The sequence below is a fragment of the Leucopleurus acutus genome (genome assembly GCF_964270905.1).
Source record: "Leucopleurus acutus genome assembly, chromosome: 2".
Taxonomy (NCBI): domain Eukaryota; kingdom Metazoa; phylum Chordata; class Mammalia; order Artiodactyla; family Delphinidae; genus Leucopleurus; species Leucopleurus acutus.
The window spans coordinates 111512610-111527595 of NC_139143.1; the positions used below are offsets into that span (position 1 = coordinate 111512610).

General features: G+C 34.3%; 1 protein-coding gene across 1 annotated transcript in view; it reads right to left on the reverse strand.

Annotated features, from left to right (window-relative positions):
- CCDC18 (coiled-coil domain containing 18) overlaps window positions 1-14986 on the reverse strand; it is a 119652-nt gene that overhangs the window by 64422 nt on the left and 40244 nt on the right. The gene's annotated exons all lie outside the window — the stretch shown is intronic.

Below are 14986 nucleotides of genomic sequence, written 5' to 3' on the forward strand. Positions count from 1 at the left end.
TGCCAAATTTCCTTCAGTTTCTCTCCTTTTAGAGAAGAAATGAAATCACAAGTCCATATCTTATCCCTTCCCTCCCTCGCCAATACTATGTTCCCTCCCTCACCAATACTATGTTGAAATTGTTCTATATCATTCTCTGGTGTGTTTCATTCTCATACATGTTTTTTGTGCTTTTAACTATATATGTAGACCCATGAACAATATGTAACATAATTTTGTTTTGAAAATTCACACAGACAATATCAACACTTTTGCAAGTTTCAGCAACTTATTTTTTTCACTTAATATTGTTTTAAATATTTATCCATGTATCCATATGTGGATTCATATTTTTATGATAATACAGTTTTTCATTGTAACAACAAACTAGTTTGTTCACTCTTCTACTCAGAAACAGTTAGATATTGCTTTTTCACTATTATGATGTTACAATAACATCCTTTGTACATGTCTCTTTATACACATGTATAGGGGTTTCTTTAGAACATACCACCTAGAAGTGGATTTCCTGGTTGTAGGATATGCACATTTCTAACTTCATTAGGTATTTCTCTTCAAAGTGCATCAAAATTTATACTTTCACTAGAAATGTGTAAGTCTCACTCCTTACAACTTCACCACTAATTGACTGGTGTTATCAAATGACCAAAAAACTTTTGTGAAGACAAAACATGAGTAAACTGATATGTTTATATGTATATTTGTGCATATTATATACACAAGTATATAAAAATTATACATATGTGATAATAGCAGCAACAGGTTAACTAGAAAATACTAAAACCAAAGAACTGTGAAATGAAAACACTCAAATGAAAATAAATTACACAGCAGAAATTAAAGGAACAGAAAGAAAAAAGATTGAAGAAAGTGAACAGAACATAAGGGACCTGTTGGACACCATCAAGCACACCAGTATGCACATCATGGAAGTCCCAGAAGGAAGGGAGAAAGAGAGAGACAATATTTGAAGAAATAATGACTGAAAATGTCCCAAATTCGATGAAATAATGATATAAACATCCAAGAATCTCAACAAAATCCAAGTAAGTTGAACTCAAAAAGACCCACAATGAGACACATTATAATCAAACTTTCAAAAGACAATGACAAGAACTTCCCTGGTGGTCTAGTGATTAAGACTCCAAGCTCCCAACACAGGGGGCACGGGTTTGATCCCTGGCCCCCTGGTCGGGGAACTAAGATCCCACATGCCACGTGGCACAGACAAAAAAAAAAGGAATAAGAAAAAGACAATGACAAAGAGAGAATCTTGAAGCAGCAAGAGATAAGCAAATCATCACATATAAGGGATCCTCAATAAGATTACATGCAGATTTCTCATCAGAAACTTTGAGGGTCAGGAGACAGTAGGCTGATAGTCAAAAGAAAAAAAATAACTGTCCATGAAGAATCCTCTATCTGGCAAAATTGTTCTGCAAAAGTGAGGGAGGAATTAAGACATTCTCAGGTAAAAGTTGAGGGAGGCTGTGACCATTAGACATGTCCCGCTAGAAATACTCAAGGGAATTCTGTAAGGTGAAATGAAAGAACACTAGATAGTAACCTGAAGTCATACGGAGAAATAAAAATCTTCATAAAAATAAATACATGGGCAATTGTAAAACCTAACATTATCGTAACAATGGATTGTAACTTCCACTTTTTGTTTTCTAAATGATTTAAGAGACTAATACAAATAAAGGAAAAAAAAGTTATTAGTCAAAAGTTAGTATTATTGTAACTTTAGTTTGTGACTCCAAATCTTGTTTTCTACAAAAGAGACTAATCCTTTTGAAGGAATTACCAGTTTGTTTTGGGGCACACAATGTACAAAGACGTAAGTTTGTGACAAAAGGTGTGGAGATAAAGCTATAAAGGAATAGAGTTTTTGTATGTTATTGAAATTAGAGTGGCATAAATTCAAATTAGAGTGTTATAACTTTAGGATGTTAAATGTAATCCCCATGGTAACCACAAAGAAAATAGCCATAAAATATAGACAAATGGAAATGAATTTTAAAATTTCAGTACAAAAAATCAACTAAATTCAAAAGAAGACAGTAATGTAGGAAAAGAGGGATAAAAAAGCGAGAAGGCATATAGAAAAAGAAAAGCAAGATGACAGAAGTCCCTCGTTATCAGTAATTACTTTAAATGTAAATGGATTAAACTCTCCAAGAGACACAGATTGGTAGAATGGAGAAAAGCACACATCCACCTATATGTTGTCTACAAGAGACTCATTTTATTTTATTTTTTTTGAATTTTATTTATTTTTTTATACAGCAAGTTCTTATTAGTCATTAATTTTATACACATCAGTGTATACATGTCAATCCCAACAGACCAATTCATCAAACCACCGTCCCCATCCCCCTGCGGCTTTCCCCCCTTGATGTCCATACGTTTGTTCTCTACATTTGTGTCTCACCTTCTGTCCTGGAAACCGGTTCATCTGTACCATTTTTCTAGGTTCCACATACATGCGTTAATATACGATATTTGTTTTTCTCTTTCTGACTTCACTCTGTATGACAGTCTCTAGATCCATCCACGTCTCAACAAATGACCCAATTTCGTTCCTTTTTATGGCTGAGTAATATTCCATTGTATATATGTACCACATCTTCTTTATCCATTCGTGTGTGGATGGGCATTTAGGTTGCTTCTGTGACCTGGCTATTGTAAATAGTGCTGCAATGAACATTGGGGTGCATGTGTCTTTTTGAATTATGGTTTTCTCTGGGTATATGCGCAGTAGTGGGATTGCTGGGTCATATGGTAATTCTATTTTTAGTTTTTTAAGGAACCTCCATACTGTTCTCCATAGTGGCTGTATCAATTTACATTCCCACCAACAGTGCAAGAGGGTTCCCTTTTCTCCACACCCTCTCCAGCATTTGTTGTTTGTAGATTTTCTGATGATGCCCATTCTAAATGGTGTGAGGTGATACCTCATTGTAGTTTTGATTTACATTTCTCTAATAATTAGTGATGTTGAGTAGCTTTTCATGTGCTTCTTGGCCATCTGTATGTCTTTTTTGGAGAAATGTCTATTTAGGTCTTCTGTGCATTTTTGGATTGGGTTGTTGCTTTCTTTAATGTTGAGCTGCATGAGCTGTTTATATATTTTGGAGATTCATCTTTTTTTTTTTTTTTTTTTGCGGTATGTGGGCCTCTCACTGTTGTGGCCTCTCCCGTTGTGGGGCACAGGCTCTGGACGTGCAGGCTCAGCAGCCATGGGTCATGGGCCTAGCCGCTCCGCGGCATGTGGGATCTTCCCGGGCCGGGGCACGAACCCGTGTCCACTGCATCGGCAGGCGGACTCTCAACCACTGCGCCACCAGGGAAGCCCTGGAGATTAATCCTTTGTCCATTGATTCGTTTGCAAATATTTTCTCCCATTCTGAGGGTTGTCTTTTCGTCTTGTTTATGGTTTCCTTTGGTGTGAAAAAGCTTTTAAGTTTCATTAGGTCCCATTTGTTTATTTTTGTTTTTATTTCCATTACTCTAGGAGGTGGATCAAAAAGGATCTTGCTGTGATTTATGTCAAAGAGTGTTCTTCCTATGTTTTCCTCTAAGAGTTTCATAGTGTCCAGTCTTACATTTAGGTCTCGAATCCATTTTGAGTTTATTTTTGTGTATGGTGTTAGGGAGTGTTCTAATTTCATTCTTTTACATGTAGCTGTCCAGTTTTCCCAGCACCACTTATTGAAGAGACTGTCTTTTCTCCATTGTGTATTCTTGCCTCCTTTGTCATAGATTAGTTGACCACAGGTGCGCAGGTTTACCTCTGGGATTTCTATCTTGTTTCACTGATCTATGTTTCTGTTTTTGTGCCAATACCATATTGTCTTGATTACTGTAGCTTTGTAGTATAGTCTGAAGTCAGGGAGTCTGATTCCTCCAGCTCCGTTCTTTTCCCTCAAGACTGCTTTGGCTATTCGGGGTCTTTTGTCTCTCCATATAAATTTTAAGATTTTTTGTTCTAGTTCTGTAAAAAATGCCATTGGTAATTTGATAGGGATTGCATTGAACCTGTAGATTGCTTTGGGTAGTATAGTCATTTTCACAATATTGATTCTTCCAATCCAAGAAAATGGTATATCTCTCCATCTGTTGGTATCATCTTTTTTTCATCAGTGTCTTATAGTTTTCTGCATACAGGTCTTTTGTCTCCCTAGGTATGTTTATTCCTAGGTATTTTATTCTTTTTGTTGCAGTGGTAAATGGGAGTGTTTCCTTAATTTCTCTTTCAGATTTTTCATCATTAGTGTATAGGAATGCAAGAGATTTCTGTGCATTAATTTTGCATCCTGCAACTATACCAGATTCATTGATTAGCTCTAGTAGTTTTCTGGTGGCATCTTTAGGATTCTCTATGTATAGTATCATGTGATCTGCAAACAGTGACAGTTTTACTTCTTCTTTTCCAACTTGTATCCCTTTTATTTCTTTTTCTTCTCCGATTGCCGTGGCTAGGACTTCCAAAACTATGTTGAATAAGAGTGGTGAAAGTGGACATCCTTGTCCTGTTCCTGATCTTAGAGGAAATGCTTTCAGTTTTTCACCATTGAGAATGATGTTTGCTGTGAGTCTGTCATATATGGTCTTTATTATGTTGAGGTAGGTTCCCTCTATGTCCACTTTCTGGAGATAAAATAGACTTTAAAGAATGTTACAAGAGACAAGGAAGGACACTACATAATGATCAAGGGATCAATCCAAGAAGAAGATATAGCAATTATAAATATATATGCACCCAACATACGAGCACCTCAGTACATAAGGCAACTGCTAACAACTATAAAAGACGAAATTGACAGTAACACAATAATAGTGGGGGACTTTAACACCTCACTTACACCAATGGACAGATCATCCAAAATGAAAATAAGGAAACAGAAGCTTTAAATGACACAATAGACCAGATAGATTTAATTGATATTATAGGACATTCCATCCAAAAACAGCAGATTACACTTTCTTCTCAAGTGCACATGAACGTTCTCCAGGATAGATCACATCCTGGGTCACAAATCAAGCCTCAGTAAATTTAAGAAAACTGAAATCATATCAAGCATCTGACCACAACGCTATGAGATTAGAAATGAACTACAGGGAAAGAAAATGTAAAAAATACAAATACATGGAGACTAAACAATACGTTACTAAATAACCAAGAGATCACTGAAGAAATAAAAAAATACGTAGAGACAAATGACAATGAAAACATGACGATCCAGGACTTCCCTGGTGGCACAGTGGTTAAGAATCCGCCTGCCAATGCAGGGCACACGGGTTCGAGCCCTGGTCCGGGAAGATCCCACATGCTGCAGAGCAACTAAGCCCGTGTGCCACAACTACTGAAGTCTGTGTGCCTAGAGCTTGTGCTCCGCAACAAGAGAAGCCCCCACATTGAGAAGCCCATGCACCAAAACAAAGAGTAGCCCCCGCTCGCCACTAGAGAAAGCCCACACACAGTAACGAACACCCAATGCAGCCAAAACTAAAACAAACAAACAAACAAACAAACACGACGATCCAAAACCTATGGGATGCATCAAAAGCAGTTCTAAGAGGGAAGTTTATAGCTATACAAGCCTACCTCAAGAAACAAGAAAAATCTCAAATAAACAATCTAACCTTACACCTAAAGGAACTAGAGAAAGAAGAACAAACAAAACCCAAAGTTAGCAGAAGGAAAGAACTCATAAAGATCAGAGGAGAAATAAATGGAATAGAAACAAAGAATACAATAGCAAAGATCAATAAAACTAAAAGCTGGTTCTTTGAGAAGATAAACAAAATTGATAAACCATTAGCCAGACTCATCAAGAAAAAGAAGGAGAGGACTCAAATCGAGAAAATTAGAAATGAAAAACGAGAAGTTACAACAGACAGCGGAGAAATACAAAGCATCCTAAGAGACTACTACCAGCAACTGTATGCCAATAAAATGGATAACCTGGAAGAAACGGACAAATTCTTAGAAAGGTATAACCTTCCAAGACTGAACCAGGAAGAAATAGAAAATATGAACAGACCAATCACAAGTAACGAAATTGAAACTGTGATTAAAAATCTTCCAACAAATAAAAGTCCAGGACCAGATGGCTTCAAAGGTGAATTCTATCAAACATTTAGAGAACAGCTAACACCCATCCTTCTCAAACTCTTCCAAAAAATTGCAGAGGAAAGAACACTCCCAAACTCATTCTATGAGGTCACCATCACCCTGATACCAAAACCAGAGACAAAGATACTACAAAAAAAGAAAATTACAGACACCCACCACAGGTGCATGGGTTTACCTCTGGGATTTCTATCTTGTTCCACTGATCTATGTTTCTGTTTTTGTGCCAATACCATATTGTCTTGATTACTGTAGCTTTGTAGTATAGTCTGAAGTCTAAAAATTGCAGAGGAAGGAACACTCTGCAATTTAGATACAAAAATCCTCAACAAAATACCAGCAAACAGAATCCAACAACACATTAAAAGGATCGTATACTATGATCAAGTGGGATTTATCCCAGGGATGCAAAAATTCTTCAATATACACAAATCAATCAATGTGATACACTATATTAACAAATTGAAGAATAAAAACCATATGATCATCTCAATAGATGCAGAAGAAGCTTTTGACAAAATTCAACACCCATTTATGATAAGAGACTCATTTTAGATCCAAACATACTAATAGATAAAAAATGAAAAGATGGGAAAAGATAGTCCATGCAAATGGTAACTAAAAGGGAGCAGGGATAGCTATAGTAATATCAGGCAAATCGTACTTTAAATTTAAAAAGATTATGAGACAAAGACAGATAATATATATTAATATAAAGTTATTACAATATAGCAATAAGATACAACAATTACAAACACTTATACACCAAAGACAGACTTTCAAAATATATGAAGCAAAAACAGACAGCGTTGAAGTGAAAAATAGACAGTTCTACAACAGTACTTGAAGACTTCAATAGCCTATTCTCAATAATATGTAGAACAACCAGAGAGAATATAAGTAAGGAGAGGACTCAACACAATAAACAAATCATATTTAATAGACATACACAGCTCACTCAACCCCAAAACAATAGAATATACATTCTTCTCAAGTGCACATTGGATATTTTCCAGGATAGACAATATGTTAGGCTACAAATTTAAGTCTCAATAAATTTTACAAGACAGATATCATATAAAGTACATTCTCCAACCACAATGAGATGAAGTTAGAAATCAACAACAAAAGGAAAACTGGAAAATTCACAAAATTGTGATATTTATTAAACAATACATTTAAAAATAACCAATGAATCAAAGAAGAATTCACAAGGGAAATTAGAAACTACTTAGAAATGAATGAAAACAAAAACACAACTTACGAAAACTTACAGGACTCAGTAAAAACAATGTTTAGGGGGTAATTTATAGCTATAAATGCTTACATTAAAAAACAAGGAAGATCTCAAGTCAATAACCTAACTTTAAAACATAAGAAACAAGAAAAAGAAGAACAGAATAAACCCAAAGCTAGCAGAAGGAATAATAAAGATTACAGTAAAGATCAACAAAATAGAGAACAGAAAAACAATGAAGAATATCAATGAAATGAAAAATTGGTTCTTCAAAAACATAAACAAAATTGACAAATCTTTAGCTAGGTGGTCAAAAAAAGAGGACTCAGTATTACCAAAATCAGAAATATAAGTGGGACTATTACTATCAATTCTACAGAAATAAAAAAAGATCATAAGAAAGTACAATGAATAATTATATACCAACAAGTTGGATAATCTAGATGAAATGGACAAATTCCTAGAAGCACCTACAAAGACTCTATCATGAAGAAATAGATAATCTAAGCAGACCTATAAATAGTAAGGAGATTGAATGGGAAATCAAAAATCTCCCAACTAAGAAAAGCCTTGAACCTGCTTGCTTTATTGATGAATTCTACCAAACACATAAAAAAGAACTAATACCAATCCTCCTCAAATGTTTCCAAAAAATTAAGGAGAGAATACTGCCTAATACTGTAAGACCTGCATTAACCTGATACGAAACCCAGACATTACAAGAAAAGAAAACTACAGACAAATATCTGTTATGAGCACTGATGCAAAAATCCTCAACACAATACTAACAATCCAAATTCAGCAGCATAGTAAAAGGATTAAACACAGTGACCAAGGGGAATTTATTCCTGGAATGCAATGAAAATTGATCAATGTTACGTGCAATATCAACAGAATGAAAGAAAAAAATAACACATGAGCATCTCAATAGAAAAAAATAACACATGAGCATCTCAGTTGATGCAGAAAAAACATTTGACATAATTCAACACCCTATCATGATACCCTCTCAACAAATTAGGAACAGAAGGAAACTACCTTCACATAATAAAAGCCTTATATGAAAAACCTACAGCTAACATACTCAATGGTGAAAGATTGAAAGCTTTTCCTCTATGCTCAGAACAAGAAAAGGATGCCCCTCTCACCACTTCTATTCAACATAATACTGGAAGTTCAAGCCAGAGCAATTAGGCAAGAAAAAGAAATAAAAGACATCCAAGTTGGAAAGGAAGAAGTAAAATTATCTATTGGTAGATGATACGATCTTATACATAGAACACCCTAAAGATTTCACACAATAAAACTATTAGAACTGATAAATGAAATCAGAAAAGTAGAGGATGAAATTCAACACACAAAAGTCAGTTGCATTCCTGTATGTGAACAATGAACAATCTGAAAAGAAAATTACAAAAACAATTTCATTTACAATAGTATCAAAAAGAATAAAATACTTAGGAATTAACCAAGGAGGTGAAAGACTTGTACAATTAAAATTACAAAACACTGATGAAAAGAATTGAAGAAAATGTAAATAAATAAAAACATATTACACGTTCATGGATTAGAAGACTTAATATTGTTAAAGTGTCAATATTACCCAATGCAATACAATCCCTAGCAAAATCCCAATGACATTTTTTGCTGAAACAGAAAAACCCATCCTAAAATTCATATGAAATCTCAAAGGACCCTGAACAGCCAAAACAATCTTGAAAATGAACAAAACTGGAGGACCCTCATTTCCTGATTTCAAATCTATTACAAAGCTACAGTAATAAAAACTGTGATTTCGCATATGACATGTAGACCAATGGAACAGAATCAAAAGCCCAGAAATAAATCCTCACATATATGGTCAAATGATTTTGACAAGGGTGCCAAGATCATTCAGTGGGGGGAAAGGACAGTCCTTTTAACAAATGGTGCTGAGAAAACTGGATATCCACATGCAAAAGAATGAAGTTGGACCCACAGCTAGCACCATATATAAAAATTAACTCAAAATGGACCAAAGACCTAAATTAAGACCTAAAAAAATAAAACTCTTAGAAGGAAACATAGAACAAAAGCTTCACAACATAGAACCAAAGCTTCACAACATTGGATTTGGTAATAATTTCTTAAATATGACACCAAATAATTTCTTAAATATGACACCAAAGGTATAGGCAACAAAAGAAAAAATAGACAAACTGGACTTCATGAAAATTCTAATAGTCTGTGCATCCAAAGACACTCTCAACAGAGTAAAAAGGAAACCCACAGAATGGGAGAGAATATTTGCAAATCACATACCTTGATAAGGGATCAATATCCAGAATATATGGAAAAGTCCTAAAACTCAACAACTACATAAAAACAACCCTATTAAAAAATGGGTAAAGGAAATAACTAGACATTTCTCCAAAGAAGCTATATGACTAGACAACAAGCACATGAAAAGATTATCAGCATCACTGATCATTAGGGAAATGCAAATCAAAACTACAATGAGATACCACCTCACACTCATTAGGATGGCTACTGTTAAAAACCAGAAAACAAGTGTTTACAAGGATGTGGAGAAATTGGAACACTTGAGCACTGTTGGTGGGAATGTAATACGGTATAGCTGCTGTAGAAATCAGTATGGTTGGTCCTCAAAAAATTAAAAACAGAATTACCATATTATCAGCAATTCCACTTGTGCATGTATACTCAAAATAACTTAAAGCAGGGTCTCAAAGAGATATTTGTACACCCGCATGATCATAGCAGCATCATTCACAACAGCTAAAATGTGGAAACAAACCAAGTGGCCATCAACAGATGAATGGATAAGCAAAATGTGCTATGTACATACAATGGAATATTATTCAGCCTTACAAAGGAAGGCAATTCTGCAGTATGCTGCAACATGGATGAACCTTGAGGACATTATGCTAAGTGAAACAAACCAGTCATAAAAAGACAAATACTATATGATTTCACTTACATGAGGTACTTAGAGAAGGCAAATCACAGACACAGAAAGTAGAATAGTGATTGCCAAGAGTTGGGGGGAGAGGAGAATAGGGAGTTATTGTGTACTCTAATGAGTACAGAGATTCAGTTCTACAAGATGAGAAGAATTATGAGGATAAATGGTGGTGATGGTTGCACAACAATGTTAATGTATTTAATACCACTGTACACTTAAAAATAGTTAAGATAACATAAATTATAACACCAATAACACTAATACTGATAATACTAACCACAATAAAAAGTTTGAAAAATATTAAATAATTTTAGAATTTTTTCTTAAAACATGAATATATTAAAATTAATTTTATGAATAAACAAGACTAAATGATGTTATAACCATAGATTTTCATAGAAGCTGACCCATCAATTATCAAGTAGGCCCTTGGACAGACCTATCATGCCAATTCTCTGCAGCAATTCAGTATTTGAGATATCAAATATAATATCTTCCTAGAATTTCTGCCATTTTCAAATTAAACTTTGAAGGATTTATCAGGGATAAACTCATCTGAAAAATATTTTTTATCTCCTGAGTCAGTAGTTCCATTTTTGAGACTCTATTATAAAATAATATTCTAAAATAAGAAAAAAATAGCTTACAATAAAGTTTACTGAAAATTAATTATAATCCTAAAAAACAGAAAAGTCAAATAGCAATAATTCTGTAAAACAAAGCTATTAAAAATTGTTTACGTGTGTTTGTGTATATGTGTACTATAAACATGTAAGTATGCAAAGATGCAGAGAAACTGGTCTAAAAGACATAAACTAATATTGTAACAATGATTCTAGGGTGGGATACTTTTTAAAACTTCATTTACATTCATTTTTTGGGTGTATGATTCTGAGGTTTTTTAATACATGCATAGATTCATAAAACTCCCATCACAATAAGGATACAGAATGATTCCTTCACTCTCAAGACCCCTCATGTTAATCCTTTACAGCAGCGGTCCCCAACCTTTTTGGCACCAGGGACTGGTTTCGTGGAAGACACTTTTTCCACGGATGGGGGTGGGGAGGATGGTTTCGGGATGATTCAAGCGCATTACATTTATTGTGCACTTTATTTCTATTATTATTACATTGTAATATATAATGCAATAATTATACAACTCACCATAATGCTGACAGGAGGTGCAGCTCAGGTGGTAATGCAAGCAATGGGGAGTGGCTGTAAATACAAATGAAGCTTTGCTCGCTCACCTGCCGCCCACCTCCTGCTGTGCAGCCTGGTTCCTAACAGGTACTGTTCCATGGCCCGGGGGTTGGGGACACTTGCTTTATAGTCAACTCTCCACCCTTCCCAACACCTGGCAATCAATAAAATGATCTTCATCCTATAGCTTTTGACTTTATTGAGAATGTCAAAGAAATAGAATTGTATACAACATTTTGCAATTGGCTTCTTTCCATTAGCATAAAGCCTTGTAGATTCACCCATGTTTTCTCCTGAATCAATAGATTATTCCTTGTTATTACTGAGTAGTATTCCATTGTATTGAGGTACCATAGTTTACCCATTTACTCATTGAAAGACACTGGGTAGTTTCCAGTTTTTGGCAATTATGAATAAACCTACTATAAACATTTGTAGTAGGTTTTAGTGTAAAGATAAGTTTTCATTTGTCTAGAACAAATATCTAAGACTGCTGGGTCATATGTTAAGTGTATAAGAAGATGTTAAGTTGTTTCAGTAGTTTTACTACTTTGCACTATCCCCAGCAATATATGAGAAAACCAGTTGTTTCACATCCTGGGTAGCATTTGCTATTGTCAGATCTTCCTTCCTCCCTTCCTTTCTACCTTTCTCTCTCAGTTTTCTAACAAGAATGCAGTAGTATTTCACTGTGCATTTAATTTGCATTTTCCTAATGATGAATCAAGTTCAACATATTTTCATATGCTTATTTGCCATTTGTATATCTTTTCTGATGAAGTATCTATTCAAGTCTTTGTCCATTAAAAAAATGGGATTACTTTCTTATTGATGAATTTTGAGAATTCTTTATATATGCTGGGTAAAAGTTCTTTGCTGGATATGTGATTTACAATATTTTCTCCCAGTTTATAGCTTGTCTTTTCATTCTCTTAATAATGTCTTTCATAGAGCATACATTTTTAATTTTGATGAATTCTAATTTATCAATTTTTCCCTTATATTGTTTTGGTTTTATATCTAAGAACTCTTGCCTAACCTAAGGTCATGAAGATTTTCTCCCATGTTTTCTTCTGAGTTTTAATATCTTTTTATTTTATATTTAAATATATGATTCACTTTGAATTAATTTTTATATAGGTATATACTGCAGCTCCATCTTTTTGCATATGGATGTCCAATTGTTCCAGCATTACTCATTCAAAAACTATTCTTTCTCCATTCTGAATTGGTTTTGTACCTTTGTTAAAAATCAGTTGACCATATTTGCCAGGTCTATTTCTAGACCCTATATTTTGTTCCTTTCATCTATGTGTCTATTATTTTGTTAATACCTCACTGTCTTGATTACTATAGGTTTATAGTAAGTCTTAAGATACGGTAGCATAAATCCACTAACTTTGTTCTCTTTCAAGCTTGTTTTGCCTATTCTAGTTTCTTTGCCTTTCTATTACAAAATTCAAAATCAGCTATCTATGCGCACAAAAAAATTTTTACTGGGATTTTGATTGGAAATGTATTAAATCGAGAGATCTGTTTAAGGTGAACTGACATCCTAAATATATTGAGACTTACAATCCACAGAAATGGTATTTCTTTCCATTTATTTAGGTCTTTCTTTAACATTTTGTAGTTTTCAGCATACAAATATTCCACATATTTTGTTTTATTTACATCTATGTCTTATCTCTTTGGAGCTTTGTAAATAGCAGTATTTTTAAAATTTTAGCTTCTAATTGTTCATTGCTAGTACAGTTGACCCTTGAACAACGTGAGGATTAGTGGCAACAACCCCTCCTTGAAGTCAAAAATCTGTGAATAACTTTGCAGTCTGCCCTTCATATCTGCAGTTCTGTATCCACCAATTCAACCAACCGCAGACTGTGTAGTATTACACAAACTAAAAAAAATGCGAGGATAAATGGACCCACACAGTTCAAACCAGTGTTGTTCAAGAGTCAACTATATATAGAAATACAACTGATGTGGATGTTAACCTTGCATCCTGTGACCTTGCTCGCTCATTAATTTTAAGATATTTTTGTAGATTCTTTGGGATTTCCTACATAGACAGGAAACAGGGATAGCTTTGTTTCCTCCTGATTGAAATGGGCTTTTTAGTATGATGTTAAATAGGAGTGATGACAGCAGATATTCTTGCTCTGTTCCCAATCTTACAGGAGAGAATTAAGTGTTTCACCATTAAGATATATTATCCATAGGATTTTTTGGGAAGATGCCCTTCATCAGGTTCATGAAGTTCCCTTCTATTTCTAGTTGGCTAAGAGTTTTCATCATGAGAAAATGTTGAATTTTATCAAAAGCTTTTCCTGCATCTATTGATATGATCATGTAGGTTTTTCTGGTTTTTGGTATGCTAATATGGTAGATTACAATGATTTTTTTTTTCTGAATGTTGAACCAGCCTCCCATTCTCAGGATAAACCTCTCCTTTCCTTTATTAACCTTTAATATCTGTGAGGTGTCTAGTGATACACCCTTACTCACTCTTGATACAGGTTATCTGTGTTTTCTCTCTTTTTTTTTTTTACTTCATCAGACTGGCTAGAGGTTTATAAATTTTACTGATCTTTTCAAAGAACCAGATTTAGATTTCACTGATTTTCTCTACTAATATTCTCTTTTCAAATTCCAATTTCTTTCAATTATGCTTTTTATTATCTCCATCTTTCTGTTTCTTATGGGTTAATTTTGGTCTTCTTTTCCTAGTTCCTTAAGGTGGAAGTTTAGATTACTGATTTTTTAAAGTTTTCTTCTAATGTATGCATTTAATGCTATAAAGCTCTATGAACTGCTCTAGCTGCATTCCACAAATTCAGATATATTGTTTTCATTTTCATTGTTTAAAATATTTTAAATTTCCCTTGAGACTTACTCATTGATCCATGGATTATTTAAAAGTGTGTTGTTTACACAACATTGTAAAGCAATTATACTCCAATAAAGATATTTTTTTAAAAAGTGTGTTGTTTAACTTCCAAATATTTGGGGAATTTCCAGATATCTTTCCATTAATGGTTTCTAGTTTAATTCCATTATGGTCAGAAAACATACTACAGTTGACCCTTGAACAACATGGGTTTGAACAGTGCAGGTGCATTTATAGGCAGATTTTTTTCAATAAATACATACAGTACTAAACAATACGTGGTTGGTTAACTGTGGAACTGCAGATATAGAGGGCCCACTATGGGACTTGAGCATCTGCAGATCTTCTACAGTGGGTCCTGGAACCAATCATCCATGGATACCAAGGGACAACTGTATACATGGTTTTAATTCTTTGAAATTTGATAAGGCTGATTTTATGACCTAGGGTATGGTATATCTTGGTGAATATTTCAGGTGTACTGAAGAAGAATGTATATTCTGTTGTTGGTCCAGTGGTTAAGACTCTGCAATTCCACTGCAGTGGGCA